Source organism: Sorex araneus, chromosome 1, assembly GCF_027595985.1.
Source record: "Sorex araneus isolate mSorAra2 chromosome 1, mSorAra2.pri, whole genome shotgun sequence".
Taxonomy (NCBI): domain Eukaryota; kingdom Metazoa; phylum Chordata; class Mammalia; order Eulipotyphla; family Soricidae; genus Sorex; species Sorex araneus.
In genome coordinates, this window is record NC_073302.1 from 44,517,420 (window position 1) to 44,539,764 (window position 22,345).

General features: G+C 36.7%; 1 protein-coding gene across 6 annotated transcripts in view; it reads left to right on the top strand.

Annotated features, from left to right (window-relative positions):
- LINGO2 (leucine rich repeat and Ig domain containing 2) overlaps positions 1-22,345 on the top strand; it is a 1,273,527-nt gene that overhangs the window by 525,424 nt on the left and 725,758 nt on the right. For 5 of the 6 annotated variants that reach the window (XM_055140388.1, XM_055140505.1, XM_055140570.1 and 2 more), the window contains one exon: positions 4,443-4,524. The exons of the other annotated variant lie outside the window; for it this stretch is intronic. The gene's annotated coding sequence lies outside the window, so the exon portion shown is untranslated. The remainder of the gene's footprint in view (positions 1-4,442; positions 4,525-22,345) is intronic. 6 annotated transcript variants of the gene reach the window in all.

Below are 22,345 nucleotides of genomic sequence, written 5' to 3' on the forward strand. Positions count from 1 at the left end.
TATATTGCCATTATTGTTATTTTGTGTACAAGACACAAAAGTTGTGCCTTAAGTGTATGCATATGTATTTACAAAATATTTTATAAATGTTTATTAAGACAAAGTGAAATCATATGGGTTGTGTATAAATATTCATGTACATCATAAAATCCAATTATTTAAAAGTACAACAAAACTTAACTTTATTGACTTATGAAAAAAAGTAGCTTGTTTTTTTCTTATACTCTTGGATTTTAATGATAGTAGCAAATAAAAATTCCAATCTCTCTACCATGTACATCTCTAAGAATTCAAGAATAAAGAAAATGTAAGTCCCCAAAGCAATCCAGAGTGACGTTTCTTGTCATTCTGTTGGGAGCTATGAAGCAAAGCAGTTTAAAACTAGGCAACTAAAAATAGAGAATTCCTCTCTTATGTTCACTATGTTTCTCTAGTGAAGAATAAGAAATGTGCATTTCATAATTAAGTAGGATTTAGTGTACTCCAAGTACAAGATTTTTTTTTTGGCATCATCTAGACAATATATTTTAACTGGAATCTCTATAGAGTGATTCATTCAATACTGAAAAAATTTTACTTTTAATAAAAAAGTTTTAGTTTATGTGAAAGAGAATTATCCAATAACTATTTCCCCATATATATTCTACTACCATAGTAAATAGATAATTTACCATATTAAAATTATGATTTTTATAGCTTAATTCTCAGTATTAGCATGGCCATTTTTGACATGAAAATTAAGAATAATATAGCTACTTCACTGTATTAGAATTAAGATTGAATGACAAATTCTGTTTTCTATCCTTACTAAAAAATGAATACTTAGCAGGAAAGGTCGCTCAAATTATGTCAATTTGTTTTGAATGTACTATTATTTCAGCAGGTTTCATTTTTATGCAAAATACTCTGAAATAGTAAGTTTTTATAAATCTTAATAAAATGTCTAGTTAAGTCTAAATTTAACATTAGCTACAAAGGCACACTGTCTTGCATTTTAATAACTATCTTTTCAAATATATGTCAAAACAGCAACAAAATAAGAGGAGAGCTTTTTTTTCCCCAGATATTTACTTTTACTTAATAATTCTAAAGTATTTTGATAAAACACTTAAATTTAAAGTTTTGGTCAACTGCACTAACAAGGTTTTCAAGTTTTAAGTGCCATTGCATTCATCACTTCATAACATTTGTTCAAAATAATTCCAGAAAGCTACTGAGAGTATCCTGCTCGGATGGCAGAGCCTGGCAAACTACCGGTTGGCATATTTGATATGCCAAAAATTGTAACAACAAGTCTCACACTGCAGACGTTATTGGTTATTATGTTACATAATAACATAATAACATTACGTTATTGTTCCATAATAATTGGAACAATGTGATGTAGTCTTCCTAGTGACACCGAGAAAACAATTCAGGCTTTTATAAGCTTCAACTGTATATTTTAAAAAGGGACATTACTGCCTATTTTATTTTATTATGAATTAGTTCCCATTTTAAAAGCTTTATGTCTAAGCACAGAGTAGCATTGTAGCACTGTTGTCCCATTGTTCATCGATTTGCTCGAGCAGGCACCAGTTAACGTCTCCATTGTGAGACTTGTTGTTACTATTTTTGGCATATCGAATACACCACTGGTAGCTTGCCAGGCTCTGCCATGCGGGCAGGATACTCTTGGAACCTTGTACAGGTTATTCTACTTCTTTGGTTCCATCTTTAAAATCATGAAAAGGATGGGGACCAGAGTGATAGCACAGCAAGTAGGGCAGTTGAATTGAACCCAGGTTCAATTCCCAGCACCCCATGTGGTTGGTCCTTTGAGCCCACCAAGGACAAATGCCTGAACTCAGAGCCAGGAGTAAATTCTGAGAAACTTCCAGGCATGGCCTCCAAACAGAAAAATAAGCAACAACAACAACAAAAAGGAGGGGTCTGATTGATAGTAAAAGCAGGTAGTCGCTTGCCTTGCATGGTACAGATCAGGAATAGATTTTTATACCACATTGGGTCTCCTAAGCACTGCACCAGTAACGTCTCCAGTGTGAGACTTGTTCTTACAATTTTTGGCATATTAAATAGACCGACTGGTAGTTTGCCAGGCTCTGCCATCCGAGCGGGATACTCTCAGTAGCTTTCTGGGCTCTATGAGAGGGACAGAGGAATAGAACCCAGGTCAGCCTTGTTATTAGCTATGCATTCTATAGCTAATAACGCCCTACCTGTTGTGCTATCGCTTATATTATTGTTTCTTACATACATTGTAGTATGTTTATTATATTATATGTCACTTACATCTAGGTGAATTATAATAATTCAAAGGATTGTGCTCCTCAGTGCATAGAAGACTTTCTTTCCCTAGTTCATGGTAATTTTGTTTTCTAAGTCAAAATCTAAATTCTCTTTTTATACCATTGCAAGAGGATGTTACTTTTGTGTGTGTTGTAATATTCACAAAATGGAAAATATCTAATTATTGGGGGCAATCTTATCATCATCACTGTTCCTGTCACCCTATTTGGCACTTAATGGATTAGAAACTTTCCTAAAAAAGTATGTTTAGGGCAATGATATCCATAGTTAAACTTCATTGTTGTTTGTGCTTGAATTTAACATTATATACATGAATCTTTTTGTGAGGAAATGTAGGAGAATCATCTAACCTAAGAGTGTTAGGTGTGTGTTCATTTATGGGAATTCAGAGAAGTAATAATGTGTAGCAGTGCAGACATTTTATTTCTTTCTTAGAAAGTATATGGGGAAGACAGTTATAGAATTTTGAAATATTTTCATATGCAGTGTCTTTTATTTACATATATAAGCCACTTTTTCTTGCATATGAACTTACCAAAAGGATAACTGTAATTTCAGGATTTTATGACTCTTCTCCAAGAAAATTTTGCAATATAAATTAATACTATTTACTGGATCACATACATAGAGTCAAAAAGGGCTGGAGAGATAGTGTAGTGGGCCGGGTGATTCCTTGCACACTGCCAGCCTGGCTTTGTTCTCTCTTCACCAGTCTTGAGCCCAGTCATAGGAAATAGCACTAAGGCTGCTGGATGTGGTCCCAAATAAAAACCAAAAGAAGAAATAATAGACTTGTTCTTCAAGCCCATGTTCTCCCTTGAACATATATCTTGCTTACTTGTCTCTATTTCTCCACTTCCTTTTTTCTACTCTGAAGAAGTCTGTATTCTCTGTTTCTTCTTTTTTCTCATGTATTTTCTATTTTTGCGTGTATTTTCTCTTTTTACTCACCTGATGTCTTTCTAAGTAAATTTATTCAATAAAAACTATCTTGCTTCACCAAAAAAGAGTCAATAACAAAAACAAAATGATAATCCAATACTCCCTGATTTATAACTATGTGTTATATCTAAATATGTATCTATGTTATTAGTGTGCATGCATCAAAAAACCTATCAGAGGCCAGCATGAGAGCACAGCAGGGAGGGCATTTGCCTTGAATGTAGAGCACCTGAGTTCAATCCCCGACATCCCATATGGTCCCCCAAGCACCACCAGGAGGGATTTCTAAGCACAGAGCCAGGAGTGACCTCTAAGCATTGCTAGGTGTGGCCTCAAAACTAAAATAAATAAAAATTAAAACCTCTCAATTGCAAATTATTCCATTTTCATAGCACAAAATTCTGTCTAAATTAAACATCATATACTTTAGTTTCTTATTTTTATAATATTTTATAATCTGGAACTCTCTTAGTGCTTTTCAAGACTCAGACAGACATAATATTCTTTGCTGTATTGTGTATTTAATGAAAACAGTGATAGCAATCCTATGTAGAAAGGTAGTTTATAAATGGCAGTGTGAAATATTAATATGCATTCTATAGCTAATAATTGACAGTTAAAAAAGATATATCTTTTCCAAAAGGGCTGAACGAATTGGCATTCCCACCAGCAGTGAAGGAGAGTCCCTTTCTCCCCACATCCACGACAATACCTGTTGCTTTTGTTCTTTTGGATGTGGGCCAGTCTCTGTGGTGTGAAATAATATCTCATTGTTGTTTTAATCTGCATCTCCCTGAAGGTTAGTAACATAGAGCATTTTCTCATGTGTCTAGGACCCATTCGGGTTAGAAGATGCGAGCTGAAAGTAGACTATAGACCAAACATGAAGGCCACTCAGTACATCTATTGCAAACTACAACACCCAAAAGGAGAGAGAACAAAAGGGAATGCACTGCTGCAGAGGCAGGGTGGGGTGGTAGGGCATGGGGTGGGGGTGGTGAGAGGGATACTGGGATCATTGGTGCAAGTGAATGGGCACTGGTGGAGGGATGGGTAAATGATCACTGTATGATTGAAATGCAAACACAAAAGTTCATAAGTTTGTAACTACATCACAGTGATTTTCTAATAAGAAATTTAAAAAAAGATATGTCTTCTCTAAAAGTAGTATTTATCATTTTTTTTTATAGGAATTGAGAAATTCTTCTGGAAAGTCACATCATGAGCTTCTTTAGGCTTCTAAATTGTCCAGTTGATTTTTAATCATTTAAGGTAAATATTGAATGTATTTTATTTGTTTTTAATGGGTGAAATGAGACATATTGTGTCTGAAGACCTGTTTTCTTTTATTACAATGATATTCTTTATCTATTATTTAGTCTTACATTTAATTTATTGTATATTCTAGTTTGTTAGGTCCAATGTAATTGGGGAATATTGAGAAACTATCTCTGAGATCTCTGAGCTGAAATATTTTTCTTCACAATCCATTTTATATTTGATCATAACATGTTAAAGATAGTTGTACATTCTGACACCTTTGAGACAGTTTAAACATATTCAAATATTTTAAATAAATTGCAATGGTTAAAGATACTTTCTTTACTAATACTTAAGCATGAGTTGCAAAAGTAAAGATATATTATAAATTTAAGATGGAAGTTGTTATTACTTGACCTTTAAACATAGTAATCATGAGAACATAATGTCAACTAACCCATTATTTTAAAAAATACATCTATAGGACTAGAATATAGTTTATAAGCATTCAGTTGTTTCATGTGTGTGATTGTATGATTTTCTTTTACTTGAAAAGTCTCATTTTTCAACATTCTCCTCTTTACTTACTGGCCATTACCAAGTATAACAAATACTTTCATTATTTGTTATATTTAGTCTTCAGTTTCTGCACAATTTGCAAACACTATTTCCTTTTTGCACAAAATTTCAGAAAATAAAAGACTCCAAAGTTTCCCAATAAGATAAAGTTTTGTTAGAAGCTATTAAAAAATCTTAATTTAATAAAATTGAAGGCATCCACATAGCACCACATCACTTAGGCTCTTATGAATATCAAGAAATAAAACAATAAACAAATTCTTTTCAAAAATTGATTTCCTAGAACGGGAGTTTTGTATCTGCTTCTAATACTTCACATATCCATGAGACAAATTAATATTACAATAACAGAATGATTTTTATGTAGAGAGCCTCCTGGGGTATAATGCTACACACACACACACATAGTTTTTTTAATTCCAAAGGAAACTAGCATTTTCTGTGTAAAGAAATATAAATTTGAGTGAAAAAAAGAAGGGTATTTCAAGTAGTAACAGTAGTAAATTGAAAGAGATGTGAAATTTGTGCAAAATATACTGAGGGTTCACCTACAAGCAAATTTCATGACTTCATCTCTCCTAACAACTGCATAGTATTCCATTGTGTAGATGTACCAAAGTTTCTTTAACCAGTCATCTGTTCTCGGGCACTCAGGTTATTTCCAGATTCTGGCTAGTCTGGCTATTGTGGACAGTGCTGCAATGAACAGACTAGTGCAGATGTCATTTCTAGTGTTCGTTTTTGCACTCTCGGAATACATTCTTAGGAGTGGTATTGCAGGGTCATCATTGCTTGTAGGTGGATGGATATGGAGAGTATCATCCTAGGTGAAAGGGTTCAGAAAGAGAGGGACAGAAATAGAAGAACTGCACTCATTGTTGAATATAAAATAGCATAATGTGAGACTGACACCCAAGGACAGTGGACACAAGAGCCAGGAAGATTACCCTATGGTGGGAGGCCTGTGTCATTAGCTGGGGAAGAGGGCAGCTGTAATAGAGAAGGGATCACTAAGACAATGATGGTTGGAGGAATCATTCATGATGGGAGATGTGTCCTGAAAATAGATGGGTGGGGGGAACAGGCATGATAGCCTCTCACTGTCTATTGCAAACCATGATGCCCAAAAGTAGAGAGTGAGTGTGTGGGAAATTGCCATGAAGACAGGGGGAGTGTTGGAAGGAGGACGTATGGTGGGGACATTGGTGGTGGAGAGTATGCACTGGTGGAGAGATGGGTGTTTGATAATTCTGTGATTGAAACTCAAGCATGAAGACAGCTGTGTTTCACGGTGATTCCATATATATATATATACATATATGTGTGTATACATATTTATATATATAGAGAGAGAGAATCATGGGCACTGAGGGTGGTGGGATATAAATGTTTTGTATGCCAAAACTATAAATCTTAACATTTATAGCTTCCTATGTTTTAATTAATCATACAAAAATAAGTTCAAATGTACAATCTAACCTAACAACTGAAAAATCTAAAAATGTTAAATGAAAAATAAACTTGGTAGAAATAAATAAAAAACTGATAAGGAAATGAACAAATGATAAGGAAAAGGACAACACAAAAGATCAGTATAATGAAGAACTGAGCTTAAAATCCTTTACCTCAAAAATAAAGATTCTGAGTTGATCTCGTTTTTGCAAAAACAAAATCACCTTTGATAAAATTTAAATCATCACCTGCATGATGTGGCATATGCCTCAAACTTTACGAGGATTTCCATCCTGTTAACTTGGATGAGATAAAAGGGAAATGAGGTCAGTCCTGGCAACAGTATGATGGGGAAGTTCATTTTCACAGTATTAGACTTTCCATTCACAAGGCTTTTCCAATCAAGTGAACATGTAATGACATTTCACTGTATCACTGTCATCCCGTTGCTCATCGATTTGCTCAAGCAGGCACCAGTAAAGTCTCCATTGTGAGACTTGCTATTACTGTTTTTGGCATATCAAATATGCCATGGGTAGCTTGCCAGGCTCTGCCGTGTGGGTGGGATACTCTCGGTAGCTTGCCGGGCCCTCTGAGAGAATGACATCTAAAATAGAAAAAAAGTGTGATATAAAGTCACTGAAAAATAATCACATCTTTGAATGTTTTTAGTGCACTCAGTTCTTTCTTAGCTTAAGTAGTCCTGATATATTATCCTATTTTTCCTTTGTAAATTGATGTGCTTTCTAAGAGATATTCCTGAGTCTGAACCCACATAATGAAATTAGATAAAAAAATTATAACCTTGAGAGTGGTCCTGGAGCATACAAGTATACTATGATTCCATATGAGCTGTACATAAAGTAAATTCATTATGAGTTTAAAGTAACAAAAAAAGTATAAAATTTGAATGTTATGCAAAGCGGAATGGATTGCAGCAGAAGTTGAGGTAGAACCTCTTTGGGCAGCTAACTGCTTTTAATTGTGGGGTTCTCGTTTTGGCCATTGTTGAAGAGACAACTTTTAAACTATTTTTTGTTTAATTAAGGAACTCCGGTTCATAAAATTATTGATAGTTGATTTTAGGCATATAACGTTTCAATGCCAATTTCACCATTGTTCCCAAATTCTATCCTCACTAACATCTTGCTCCATTCCCCACATGACAACTTGACAGGCATATCATAAAGTTCCAGTGGTTTCAGCTTAGATCTCATGTTTTCATGTTGTTCAGTCTATGTTTTGGCTCTGTGTTTTGTACCACTCACCCACATCACTAGTCCAACTGAAGTTCTGATACCTGATGCCTGGTAACTGAAGAGGTGACAATTTGCATTTATTTCAATTTATATAAAATTTTGATGCTGTTTAAATGGAGAAATATTCCTCCCATTCATCATTAGATCATTATATTTAATACAGAGTGACACCATTTTGCATCTACATTCTCTTAATTTACTATCATTTTTTAAAATATTAAGAAAAAAATGTTGGAAATACTATCTTATTCCCATGACTGATTAGAAAATGCACTTCAAATAAACTTTACTTTTTTTTATCTGTTAAAGAAAACAACAAAATTGATATCACTAGTTTTTTCTTCTTCCAAAAATCTATGATTTTCATCTATCTGATGTAAATTGTCAACTGTGGAACAGAATGTTTTAGTAGCTACAGGTCCAGGCCTAGTGTGAGAACTCCTAGGTATTCGAGACTGATTCTATCACTGTATCACTGTCATCCTCTTTCTCATCAATCTGCTCAAGTGGGCACCGTAACGTATCTATTGTGAGACTTGTTGTTACTGTTTTTGGCATATCGAATACGCCATGGGTAGCTTGCCAGGCACTGCCATGAGGGCGAGATACTCTCAGTAGCTTGCTAGGCTCTCTGAGAGGGGCTGAGGAATCGAACCTGGGTCAGCCTTATGCAAGGCAAACACCCTACCCACTGTGCTATCATGCCAGCACAGCAATAGATATAGACTGATTTTACAGCATTGTTTCATTATGTGTAGTCTCTGTGCCTTAGTTTACTACTATATGGAAAATAATAAAAACTATTACCCTGAGGGCCGGAGTGATAGCACAGCAGGTAGAGCGTTTGCCTTGCACGCGGCCGACCCGGGTTCGATCCCCGGCGTCCCATATGGTCCCCCAAGCACTGCCAGGAGTAATTCCTGAGTGCAAAGCCAGGACTAACCCCTGAGCATCGCTGGGTGTGACCCAAAAAGAAAAAAAAAACTATTACCCTGAGATGTTGCCATTGACTATTTATTAACTTATAATGGTAAGAACCTAAATTTATATAAGATTCTAAAACCAAACATTCCGATTACATACTTCTTCTTTTAAAATTTAAGTTAGAGCCCAACACAGGTTACCTAGATACATGGATATTTGCTAATTTTTAAGCTGGATATTTTTGGTCTTTGAGCCACACTATGCAATCCTCTGGGCTTACTCCTGGCTGTGTGCTCAGGACACAGCCAGTGCTGGGCCCTGTATATTATTCAAATATATATATACATATATATACATACACACATATATACATATATACATATACAATATATGTATATATCACTGTATCACTGTCACTGTCATCATTATCATCCCAGTGATCATCGATTTGCTTAAGCAGGCGCCAGTAATGTCTCCATTCATCCTAGCCCTGAGATTTTAGCAGTCTCTCTTTACTCATTCATCTCAGTGGTGCTGCATTGGAGGCTCTTTTAGGGTAAGAGGAATGAGACCCATCATTGTTACTGCATTTGGCATATTGAATGTGCCACAGAGAACTTTCCAGGCTCTGCCGTGTGGGCAGGATGCTCTTGGTATCTTGCCAGGATGTCTAAGAGGGAGAACTAGGCTATAAGAGGTTGTGCGGCCACAAATGCAACCATGCGCTTCAGAGAACGTTTTATAGTCTATGGATCTGGGCGGTTGATGTTATTACTGGGCACTTGGGGCAGTTTTTGAGTGTGGCTGCCAAGCTACTGGAAAATGGGGGTTCTGGGTGGAGGAGGCCCAGTCCCAATCTGAGCAGGCTTGGAGATCTCAGCCCTGGGTCCTGCATACCTGGGTTCCTCTGCTGGTTTCATGCATGAGGCTTGCCCAAACGTGTGGAGAGAGGCCTTGAACTTGGCTGTGGCTGGGTTCCGGAGGTCTTTGACTGCCGGGGCTCTGCTTAGTGTGGGGAGGGAAACTCAACCTGCCCTCTCCAAGTGTTCCCTCCCGGTGAAGATAGCCAGACACAGGGGCAAAATATATATATATACAAAATATATATATTTACATATATATACAAATATATATGTATATACATGTATATATACATACATATATACATATATACATGTATATATATATACACACACACATATTTGTATCACTTGTATCACTTGTCATCCCGTTGATCTTCGATTTGCTTGAGTGGATGCCAGCAATGTCTCCATTCATTCCTGTCACATGCAAGTGTAGCCCAATGGTATCTGCTCGCTCCAGGAACATGAAGAGCTTCAAACTGTTCATTCAGAGTTTTGACGAAGAAGTCTGACCATCCCGTAGGTGGGTGGCCATGCGGTCTTTTGAAGTCCCATGGAATCCAGTTGGTAACAACTCCAGTCCAGCGGCTGTCCCTAAATCGCATTACGTGTCTGGCCCATCTGACTTTTGACACCTTGGCAAACTAGACAGTGTCCCTGATTCTTGACCATAGACAGAGATCAGAACTCCCGATTCCCTCTCTCACTTGAGTGAAACGTGATACACCAAGCATAGCTCTTTCAATTCCTCTTTAGGATAGCCAAATAGTGTTCTCATCCTGTTTTCGTAGGGCCCATGTCTCTGAGGCATATGTTAGTGCAGGAAGGGCGGTGGAGTTGAAAAGATGTGCCCGGAGCCAGAAGTTCTTCATCCTCTTAACCACTTCTTCAATGCTCTTGAAGGTGTTCCGCGCTGCTCTCTTCCTCCTGCTCAGTTTCGCTCCAAGTAGTTCCTCATGTTGAGTTCTTGACCCAGGTACACGTAGCTGCTGCATTCGGAGATGTTCATTCCATTAAAATATATATATATATATAAATTCCATTAAAATATATATAAATATGAGATATATATATCTCATCTCAGTAATAGTCATAAATTATATGTATACATATATATTTATAAAAATGTGACTTTTCTTTTCTTTTTTTTTTTGCTTTTTGAGTCACACCCGGCTATGCACAGGGGTTACTCCTGGATCATGCACTCAGGAATTACTCCTGGTGGTGCTCGGGGGAAAATATGGGATGCTGGGAATCGAACCTGGGTCAGCCAGGTACAAGGCAAACACCCTACCCGCTGTGCTATGGCTCCAGCCCCCCCTCCAAAAAAAATTGACTTTTCAATCAGACTTCTGTTGAGCTGTTTGGTTAAAGATATTTTCTGAAAAAATCTAGATGCTAATTATTGATATTCTTTCTTTTTTCCACTTCTTTGTATAAGTATGATATTGCCCATTTGTAAAGCTCATGAGGAAGCTCAGCTTTTCAGAAGATACTAACATTAAGAATGTTTGTAAACCTTGACTATGTCCTTATTTAGTAACTCTTAATAGTTATGATCTGTTATTCATCCTGTGTTTTGACATTCCATAACTGAAGGCTGTTGATGGTGCTCCTGTATAGAAAATATTGAAAATCACTTGTATATCATAATTTCCGTCGGTCTCAATTCATGAAATAGTGGTAATAATATATATTGAGGGAGGATTACATAACAGACATGAATTTTTGTGTTTATCTATAAAGCTTACATTTTATCAATGTAGTAAACAGCTATTAAAATGTTTCTATTCATTCTATAAATGTTCTTTTACTAAACTACAGCTTGAATCAATGATATTGACTTACACAGTTTTCCATAATTGATGCTAGGAACCCATGCTTGCATTTACTGGCATTTACTGTAGTAATATTATTCATCATGTGGTTTTCTTTATTCTTTATCCACTTTATTCATTAATATTTATTAAGGAGTTTGTGTGTATTATATTATAGCCTGAACCATCCAAATAGCCTGATTTCTTTTAATATATTGTTCATTTTGGCATATTACTACAGTGAAAAATTTAATAGACTTATTTGCAAGTGTGTATAAAATACTAGTAGACTCAAAATCAAATTTTTCCTGTGTTTGCAAGTAATCTGAATCTAATAAGTATACAGTAGTGAAAGATAACATTCTGATATCACTTAATCCTGCATCTCATCTTTTATTCGGTAGTACAGAGGTGTTGGTTAGGATATTATCTTAATCTTCTTTCTCTTTAGCACTTATTTTACAATGGCTTTTGAAAGGTCACATATAGTAATAGTATTTAATGCAATTTCAGAATTTATGTTAATATTGCTAATATGAAAATGAGAAGTTACAGGAAAGAAATTATTTTTCTCCCATACTTACACATGCATCTATTCATTCAGTCAACAGTATTTGTTACCTATTACATTAATTTATTGCACGAATAATATGCAGTTAAAAAATAAATGATATTGGTAAGTTTTTTGTTGTCACAGAGCTTATGCTATAACAATGATATAAGGTGTTAATCCATTAACAATAAAAATAGGTGAAAAAATATTCAGTCCCAAGTGAAAATTAATTGTAAATTCAAATGAATGAAGGTTTGAAGGATAGTTACTTGAAATTATGTTGTGAAGGTAGACTTCAAGCTATTGGAAAAAACAACAATCTGAGGAAAAGACCAATAATCCTTTCCCCAAAGCCAAAATACAAAGAGAGTTTAGCCTCAATTTTACTCTTCTCACAAGTTGTAACACGTTGCTTTGTCTAGGTTTGCAAATCAGATGGCATGTTCTCAGGGGAACATTAGGGTACTTTACTGTACATTTCTTAGTAGTCTAAAAATCACCCCCTTTTAATTTTTTCCCTATATAAAAATACTTTCCTGTGACTTTGAAGAGAGATATATTTTTAAAATCAAGACTCTCTAATACCTGAATAAAAATATAAAAAATAAAAATGAAATAAAAATATAATAAGTGATTCTTTCTTCTTTTCTTCTTCTTCTTCTTCTTCTTCTTCTTCTTCTTCTTCTTCTTCTTCTTCTTCTTCTTCTTCTTCTTCTTCTTCTTCTGCCATCACCTCCTCTTCCTCTTCTTCCTCCTCCACTTCTTCCTTATCCTCCTGTTTTTTATTCTTCTCTTCCTCCCCTTTCCTTTCCCTGCTTCCCATTCTCTTCTTCCTCCAACCCCTTCGTCCCATTGTCCCTTTCCCTTCCCCCCTCTTCTCCTTCTCTCCTTTATGCTTCTTCCTTTTTTCTTTATCCTCCTCCTATTTCTCCTCCTCCACCTCCTTCTCTTCAACCTCCTTCTTTTTCCTCCTAACTCCTCTTTTTTCTTTATGATCCTTCTCCTAATCTTTCTCCTTCTTTCACCTGCTCCTTCTTCCCATTATTTCTTTATTCTCCTTCACATTCTCCTTCTCCTCCTCTTTCTTTCTCCTTCTCCTACTTCTCCTTCTACTACTTTTTTCTCATCTTTTTCCTCTTCTTCCTACTATACCTCCTCTTTCTCCCTTGTTCCCTCCTCACCTCTTCTCTCTTTTTCTTCCCTCTTCTTTCAAGCAATTAAGTAATGGGACTTTGAGTGGAAAGCACCAGAACTGGTAATAGAGAAACAATTTAAAGCAGGGATCTAAATGATAGGAAGAAGACATCTGTGCAATATTTGCTGATAAAACTTTTTTTAATTTTATTGAATCACTGTGAGATAGTTACAAGCTTTCATGTTTGGGTTATAGTCACACAATGATCAAACACCCATCTTCCACCAGTGCACACTCCCCACCACCAATATCCCCAGTATATCCCCCTTTCCCACCTTCCCCCTGCCTCCATGGCAGACAATATTTTCCATGCTCTCTCTCTCTCTCTACTTTTGGTCATTATGCCTTGCACCACAGACACTGAGAAGTCATCATGTTTGGTCCATTATCTACTTTTGGCACACATATATCCCTACGGATTCCTCCAGCCATCATTTTCTTAGTGATCCCTTCTCTATTACATCTGTCTTCTCTCCTCTGCTCATGAAGCAGGCTTCCAGCTATGGGGCAATCCTGTTGGCCCTTTTATCTACTGTACTTGAGTGTCAGCCTCATGTTATGCAGATAGAACTTAGAGAGGAAGACCATTATAATTCCCAAGAAGAGAAAAACAAACTGATCATGGAGAGTTCAGAGTGCTCTGGGACTGTCATTCAGTTGAAGCTTATTAATATTAGCCAAAGTTTGTCTCGTCTTCATTTCAACTAGAAGTATAAGACCCCCATGTGCCTCTCTTGCTGATATCAGCAAAGTGTGTAATGAGGGAAGTGAGGACTAGTAAAGATCGCAGGAGCTCCTGCATGACATGGTCACCGAGGTATTTGCGGCCTCACTAAAATAGCTGTAAAGCTGTCCTGAGACCTACTTGATCTGCATAAACCGGGAATTGATCCCTGCCAACCAGCAGTTTGGAAAACCATGATTCTCAGGCTGAGGTTATATTCTTCACAAGAAAAGAAGTCAGTTCCTAGAGAAAATTTCAGACAATACAAAGGAGTAAGTCAACAGGAGTCAATTGTAAGTCAAAAGAGAATTGTTAAGTCACTTTTTTATTTGAGGGAGGGGGTGCATCAAGCTGTGCTCAGAGCTTACTCCTGGCTCTGCACTCAGGGATCACTACTGGTGGTGTCTTCAGGACCATATAGAAGGGATGCTGTGTGTCAAACCTTGTCAGCCATATGCAAGGTGAGTGCCCTACACACTGAACTATCTCTGGCACCTATTTTGAATGATTTCACAGTAAAATAGTTTTTTCTCATAGAATAAAAGAAGAGAATACACATATTGAGGTATGGACTTCTCCAAATTGGAATGGCTCAAGTATCTTTGGATTCCTGACCCTCCAGGTTCTTTTCTAAGTTAACTCAGCTTGTGATAAATGTCCTTGCTAGGGAGTTGTCATGAAGGATTCTTAGTCCCAATGAACTCTTTATTTTTTATTTTTTTCATCAGGGTATTATCTACTTACCTCCAGATAGTTCTAGGTGACTTTTTTCCAATTATAGTTTGTCTCTCCAGACATTTATCAGTTTTGATGGCTTCTTGAAATGTACGGCTAATGGCTGTCTTACCTGATTGCCTATTCATTCCTAATACATTATTTTTTGTATTATCTACAAATGGTAAACTTGTCAGATCTTACCCATTGCAGCTCTCTCTGACTTAAATTTTCCTTAAAGGCATATTCACTGATCAAAGGAGAATCATTGATTTGGACTTATGTTTCTAATGGATAGATTTGGAAGTCTTCCAACCTTCATCATGGCAAGCACCGTAACACCTTTTTCCATTTTAAATTTTAGGTCCCAATAGTTATTACTAAGAAATTAAAACTGTCCTCTTTTGTCACCAGTTTTTCAGACAGCACTTTAGGAGTAATAAAACTTTAGTATCATGGGCTTAAAAGATCACAGTACCCCTGATTTAGTCTACCCACGAATTAATTGATTTTGAGCCCATTTGGGTAGAAACTTTAGCTTTAGTCTACGATTTCACTTTAAATTATTTCTGCATTTATTTTTATCTTTCTACCTATCATTGTTGGTTCATTATGAACAATGAACATCTTATTAAAATGGAATTTAAGCTCTGTCTTAATAGGAACTTAAATACCTCAGGTCTCTTTATTATTACATGTTCAGGCATAACCTCAAACCCCCGGAATATTGATCACTATTATGTACTTCCTTAAGCTTCATGAATTCCATGAGCATGGCTGTTGTTCATTTTGTAACCTAACAATTGTCTTTGGTGCACAGCAGACAGCGGGATAGAAAAAAATGTGGAAATAAGAAATCTTTTAAAATGTTTTATGTTTTTTTTTTATTCTGTGGGAAAAAATCTAAATTCAATTGTAAGTCAATTATAAGAAATACAATAATGACAGCACTAGGCACAATGTCCTTCTAACAACCTTTGTTACCATGCATCTTTAGCTCTTGGTTTAAATTTCCTCATACCTGCCTCAGGTAACAGATCTTCAGGTCCAAATACATTTTTGTTGTTCTGCAAGGATTCTGGAATTGCCACTGGCCTGTCAGACAGATTCTTTGTCTTCTATTACTTCAAATGTAATTATTCCCTCTGTTGCGAATGACCTGTTTGTCAAAATAGTATAAGAAAAGCAAGGTTTACATTGTAGGGAGGGAGAAAGAAACTTAAGAGAACTCTGTTAGCTTCTTCCTCTGGGCACTGCTATACTATAAACTCTGGAAAATAAAGTGCTCTTTTTATTCATACAGAGTGGATTTTTACTTTAGTTAACAATACCCATATGTATTTTAAGTTACATTTTATTGAAATGGGTGAAAATACAGATGATATGTATTTTGGAAATTTCAAAAGGAACGTGTTTATTGCAGTGTTTGGTAGGTGTCTTCTTCATAGCCATTGCTGGTGCTTTGCTGAGAGAGTGGAACCACATTGAGAACCAGTTTGCATTCCTTGCATGTTAGTTCCACAGAGGATGGAATAAGTAGTCAAAATAGAATTGTACTTCAGCAATGCTTGCAGCATGAGCCAGTTGTTACCAGAAAAGAGATTTAAAGTGAAGTTAAGTGCCCCATTTTATTGGACAGATATAATCTCTCCTATTTAGTTCCTTATCCTCTCACTTATAAAAATACGAAGAATGATAAATCACACTTTTATGCATAAATCTCTGTTAATATCATTGTACTTCAAATCTATGAAAGCTGCATTTTATGAAGAATATTTTTTCAGAATGTTGGAAATCAAACTTTTGTACACTAAGTGATTTAAAGGTAAAATTTCAATGGAAATAAAGAAGACATGATTTTTGTGTCAATATTCAGTTTTGTTGGTAACAGGTAAACCATTGTTTTAAACATTGTAATATTTATTAATCTTCATTTCAACACTATGGAATGAGCATTATCATTCACCTCACTCTGCAATGACAAAATTTAGGATGGGGGGCAGCAAGTAAATAACATCCCCAAATCCCACAACTGAAGAATACAAAATATTGCCTAGCAGGATATGTCTACCAACAAACAACTACAAAAATGAATTCTTTTTAAAAAATGAATAGATGGGATTCCCAAGTTATGGTATTCCAGCTAGAAAGCCAGTTATTTAAGAGACACATATTGGAATAGGTTTGAGTTAATTTTTTAAATTTTAACTCGGGTGCTAGTAAAAGAGGTGCTAATAAAGTGGTGTGGGGACCACTGGTAACATATTTTAAGAAGTCATTAAAAAAGAATATGATTTGAAAGGTAATTAGTGTTTTGCCACCCAAATATGTGAAGGATGGATCCCTTTGTAGAGGATTCTTAGATATAAAGACCTGCTACTCGGAATAAAGCCAGCCCCACTGTAGGGGCTAAAACCTCTTAGGAAAGAGATTTATAGGAAGAAAGGCCTAATGAAAATATACAGAAAGGCTACCAAAAGTTGAAAGTCCCTTTCCTTGACAATACCCTACCAGTTGGATTGCTATCTGCATAGGAAGACCCACACGGGTCAGTTTCAAGCAGCTCTGTAAAATCATCTTTACTCAGAAGCAAGCCTTATGTCACTTTAGTCTATAGCTACATGTATCTCAGCTGGAGTTATGTGCTTTCTTTCCTCAATTTTACAGAACCCAGTTTTGTCTTGTGTTTCTTAAGTAAGGCTGTTTCACTATCTCCTGAGAAATTCCTTTTCCTACTGTAAAGGTAAGAACCTGAACCCAGGCAGAGACTGGGACTTCTTATACCAGCTCTTATGTCCCTAAACACACACATCCCACTGGTGACATGAACAGCCTGAAAATACTGTGGCCGTCTCCCCAAAACTGTCGTCCTCACAGCCTGGGAGTTTATATGACAAGTTGGGAAACTAGGTTAAGATAACAGATATTGGATTAGGGGGAGAAAGATCTCTATTCTCCATGTAGTCTGGCTAGCATTGGTGGTTAATGAATCCCCAGAGAGAAATAGAGTATTCCTTGTATAACTCTGAGGTGATAGTCTTAAGTAGCCCCATGACGCATGGAAGCTGACATAGGGATACAGAAATTTACATCATTTGGGGATCTCTCAAAAGGGCTGGAGTTTGCTCTTTTTCCTCCATCCACAAACAGACTTAATTGAACATTAAATACAGGTGCATGAGAACCTTCTGAGGAAGGTTGAAGGCTAATAAGGAGTAAGAGTTTGTGTGATAGTGCACTCATATTCTTGTTCTCTAGCAGGAAAGATTGAAGCAGAGGACCTAGGATGAGTTGGCCAAATTTAGTAGAAACTGAAAAAGAACAGGAAAGAAAGTTGGAGAAGGGACCTGGGGTCCTTAAGTAGGAAGCCCTGGAAAAATGGAAGTCTTATTTTTCTTATACTTTCTTTACTGTGGGGGTAGATAAGCTTTCTGCATGGGACTTAAGATAAGCAAGATGGTAAGACAGAGGCACTAGGGATGAGCAAGATGTTTGAAAGGCTTAGCACTTGCATAACTTGGGTGCTTATTCTTGATGCATATCCTGGATACTTATCCTTGGTCCATCTTGGGTGATTCTCAGGATTTATTCCCTTTGGAACCAATTTTTTTTCTAATATTGTTCTGTCTTATTCCCCTTGTCCTACATGGTTATAAAAATTCTAGGAAATTCATATGTAGAGAATGAGATCACTGTCACTGTTACTGTCATCCCGTTGCTCATTGATTTGCTCGAACAGGAACCAGTAACGTTTCCATTGTGAGACTTGTTGTTACTATTTTTGGCATATCGAGTACTCCACATGTTGCTTGCCAGGCTCTGCTATAGAGAATGAGATACAGTCTCTAATGTTTGCTCTTTACACTGTGTTCTTTGTACATCTCCTGTCACTCAATATAGCAATGTGAGGCAGGATGGCTTTAGAAATGGGCATGCTTATAAATAAGGGAGGTTAAGTCTGTCACAAGAAAACTTTAGTAAGAGAAATAAGGAGGTATCACTTCCTCTCACTTACAGTGTAAATAATTCTGAAGCCCAGTCTAAATTCCCCCACCCCTCCCAGAAATGGAGAAAACTAAGATTAAATTCAGCAGGTCTCTATTTGCATTGGACTTCTCTTGGGATTCTGATTGCATTTTGCCCTACTGTTGTGTGACACTTAGCATTTCTTGGAATCTTTTTATGACTCTGAGTGCCTGTTCCACATGCAATTTACAATAGCATTAAAAAAGTGCAACACCTAATTAATTCACCAATCATCTGTCACAGCCTGTGATCTTTTCCTAGTTCACTGTTGAGCTCCCAGTGGGAGAATCAGTATTCTGAAAGTGCCATTTCCATTATGCTGTGAGTAGTACTAGAGCAGAGCACTAAGTTATGCTGCTTGTTCATGGAAAATATGCCATCCTCATGAGTGCCTTGATGACTTTGTTAAAAAATACCTTCTGCCACCTCTGTTCACCAGTTCCTATGAATATTATGGCTCCACAGTACATCAAGGTTTTCATAGCACCATAATTTAAGAAAAGGGGAATTCAGAATATTTCAGTTTTATCTCTATGCATTTTCCCATGAAATCTTCAATTTTGTCTTTAAAAAATTTTATGTCATTTACACACACACAGTCTATATAATGTCTCCAGTGCTGGAGAGATAATAGAACAGCAGGTAGAGTGCTTGCCTTGCATTTAGCTATCCTCAGTTCAATTCCTGGTACCCACCAGGAGTTAACCCTGGAAACCATTGGGTGTGCAGCTCAAACTTTCTGCCCTCCCCCAACCTGTGCCCTACCACTGCCATTTCCAAAACTAAAAAGTCTCCAGACTAGATCATTTTTAAAGAATTTGTTTTTCCTTGGACAACTTCATATATTATAAGGCAGAGTTTCAAGGAAAAATAAGAACATTCTACACATCTTAGGTTTATGCTTAGAAATAACCCAGCTTTATTTTTGTTTTATTTTGTTGATCAAATGAAGTCACAAGCCAACCCATATACATTGATTGAGTGGGAAAATGTACTTTGTCTCTTGGAGAGAGTCACTGCAAAGAAAAATTACCAAGGGAGTAAATACATGGTAAAAAGTGTATTTACATATTCAAGAATTGGAGATTTTTATGGTTTACCATATTTATCTACCTGGCATAACTTAATGCTCATTAGTTTTTTGTGCTGTTGCCTAATCAGTATGGTTTTACAGTCAAATAGACTTTTCTGTCTCAATCACAAACTATAATATAACACATATCCATCCATAAATTACTTCTGATATTGCCGATTTGCCTGTCAATAAGTAAAGGATACAATATGAAGAGATCTTGAAGTGACTTGTCTATGCTTCCCCAATTCATCACTTACCTTAGAAATAACCTCTCTTTTAAATTTTGTGTATTATATTCTACTTTTAGGAAGAATCTTGATGCTTCTATACATTGGTTTTATAATACATAACTATTTAGGTTTTATACTATTGAATGCCACTCTCCCCATGTTCAGATGAGCCTCACACATGAAGGAACCGGCAGAGGAACCCAGGTGTGCAGGACCCGGGGCTGAGATCTCCAAGCCTGCTTGAATTAGGACTGGGCCTTCTCCACCCAGACCCTACATTTTCTAGTAGCTTGGCAGCCACACCCCCAAACTGCTCCCGGCGCCTTGTAATCCAACCAACAGCCAACATCCAGAAACCATAAGACCACGCTTCCAGAAGCAACATCTAATAGCCTTGTTCTCCCTCTTAGAGAACCTGAAAAGCTACCAAGAGTCTATTGCCTGCATGGGAGAGCCTTGCAACTCCCCATCGTGTATTCATATTTGAAATTCATATCTGAAAAAAAAATACATATATACCTCTCAGAGAACCCAACAAGCTACTGAGAGTATCCAGCCCATATGACAGAGACTGGCAAGCTACCTGTGTCATATTCAATATGCTAAAAACAATAAATGATAGTTCTTATTCCCCTGACCCAATAGTTGGGAAAGATGGGTAAGGAGAGGTTGCTAAAATCTCAGGGCTGAGTGTAATAGAGACGTTACTGGTGCCTGCTTGAGTAAATAGATGAATAACAGGATGACAGAGATGCAGTGATACTATTGAAACCTAATTGTTTATTAAAGTTTTCAAAAAATATTAGCTGAACATTTAATATAGTTGCATTTATGGCAAATGTTGACATAATTCCATGCATCTCTTTTCTACATTTTGTGTTTATTATTTTTATACTTATCTTCACGTGAGTTTTTCTATTTCTTCATTGTGTTTTTGTTTTTTGCCACACTAAGAGCTTAATACTTGCTCTGAGCTTTGGTGTCACTCCTGGCAGTGCTCAGAGCACCATAGAATAGTGCTGGGAATTGAACCAGGATCTTTTTGTGTGAGATAAGCACCTTGACCCCTTTCCTCTACGTCCGGTCCCTTTATATTAATTTTTACATAAAGGTCACTCCCAATGCTGCTTGAGCCCATCATTGCTTTGCTTAGTGGCATTCACAAGGTTAAAGAGGTCACACACTGTGAGTGATGAAGTGGATTTGCAGTGCTGGGATCAATTTTAGAGGTTAACACATCGTAGTGTGAACTTTTCTTCTAGACTTATCTTCTTGGTCCTGATTTTTATCTATTTTACTTTATTAGTTATTCCCATTCTTTACTTTCCATCTGTTAACGTAATATCCTATTTCTAGTCTTTAATGTTATTTTCTGGAGTTAGACATGATATTTTCTGGGGTTAGAGATAGTACAGAGGACTAAGCACTTACTTTGCTTGTAGTAGACTCTAGTTTGATACTGGCATGGTACATGGTGCCCTACGCAACACTAGAAGTAATTGCCGATCACAGGAGTGAGCCCTGAGCAAACCTGGAATGCTCAAAACAACAACAACAACAACAACAACAAACAACAACAACAACATCAATAACAGCAACAAAGCCAAAAAAAGTGAATAAAATATAAAAATAAATCTTACATCTATTGGTATTGTTAAGGAATGATAGCGACTAAGTTTCCAAACCAGAGTTAAGAGCACTGAAATTGCAAGCCCCAGATTTTAATAACCAGTTATAAACTGTGTCTGTCAAGATGGCAGGTTGCGGCTAGGTTGAGGGGTAGGAAAGATCACCTGGGAACATGAGGGGAAGGGAGTTGACACTATTGGTGGGGTTGGTTATGAAATGTCATATGTCAAGAACCCAACTATGATTGACTTTGTAAATCATGGAGCTTTGCTAAAATAAAAATTTGGTCTGTAATAAAGGTGTTGCGTGGCCATTGTGTTCAGTCACTAGTCTACATTCGGCATGCATCACCCTTCCCCCACATGACCTCTGACCACATTTTACTTGGTGTTCCCTTCTCTGAGTTGCTCAGAATGAGAGGCCAGCCTCTAAGCCATGGAGTCAACCTCCTGGTACTTATTTCTACTATTCTTCGGTGTTAGTCTCCTAGTCTATTATTCTATATTCCACAGATGAGTGCAATCTTTCTATGTCTGTCTCTCTCTTTCTGACTCATTTCACTTAGCATGATACTTTTCAGGCTGATCCACTTATATGCAAACTTCATGACCTCATTTTTCCTAACAGCTGCATAGTATTCCATTGTATAGATGCACCAAAGTTTCTTCAACCAGTCATCTGTTCTAGGGCACTCGTTTACTGGTGGTGGAGAATGGGCACTGGTGAAAGGATGGGTTCTCGAACTTTGTATGGGGGAAACATGAGCACAAAAATGTATAAATCTGTAATTATA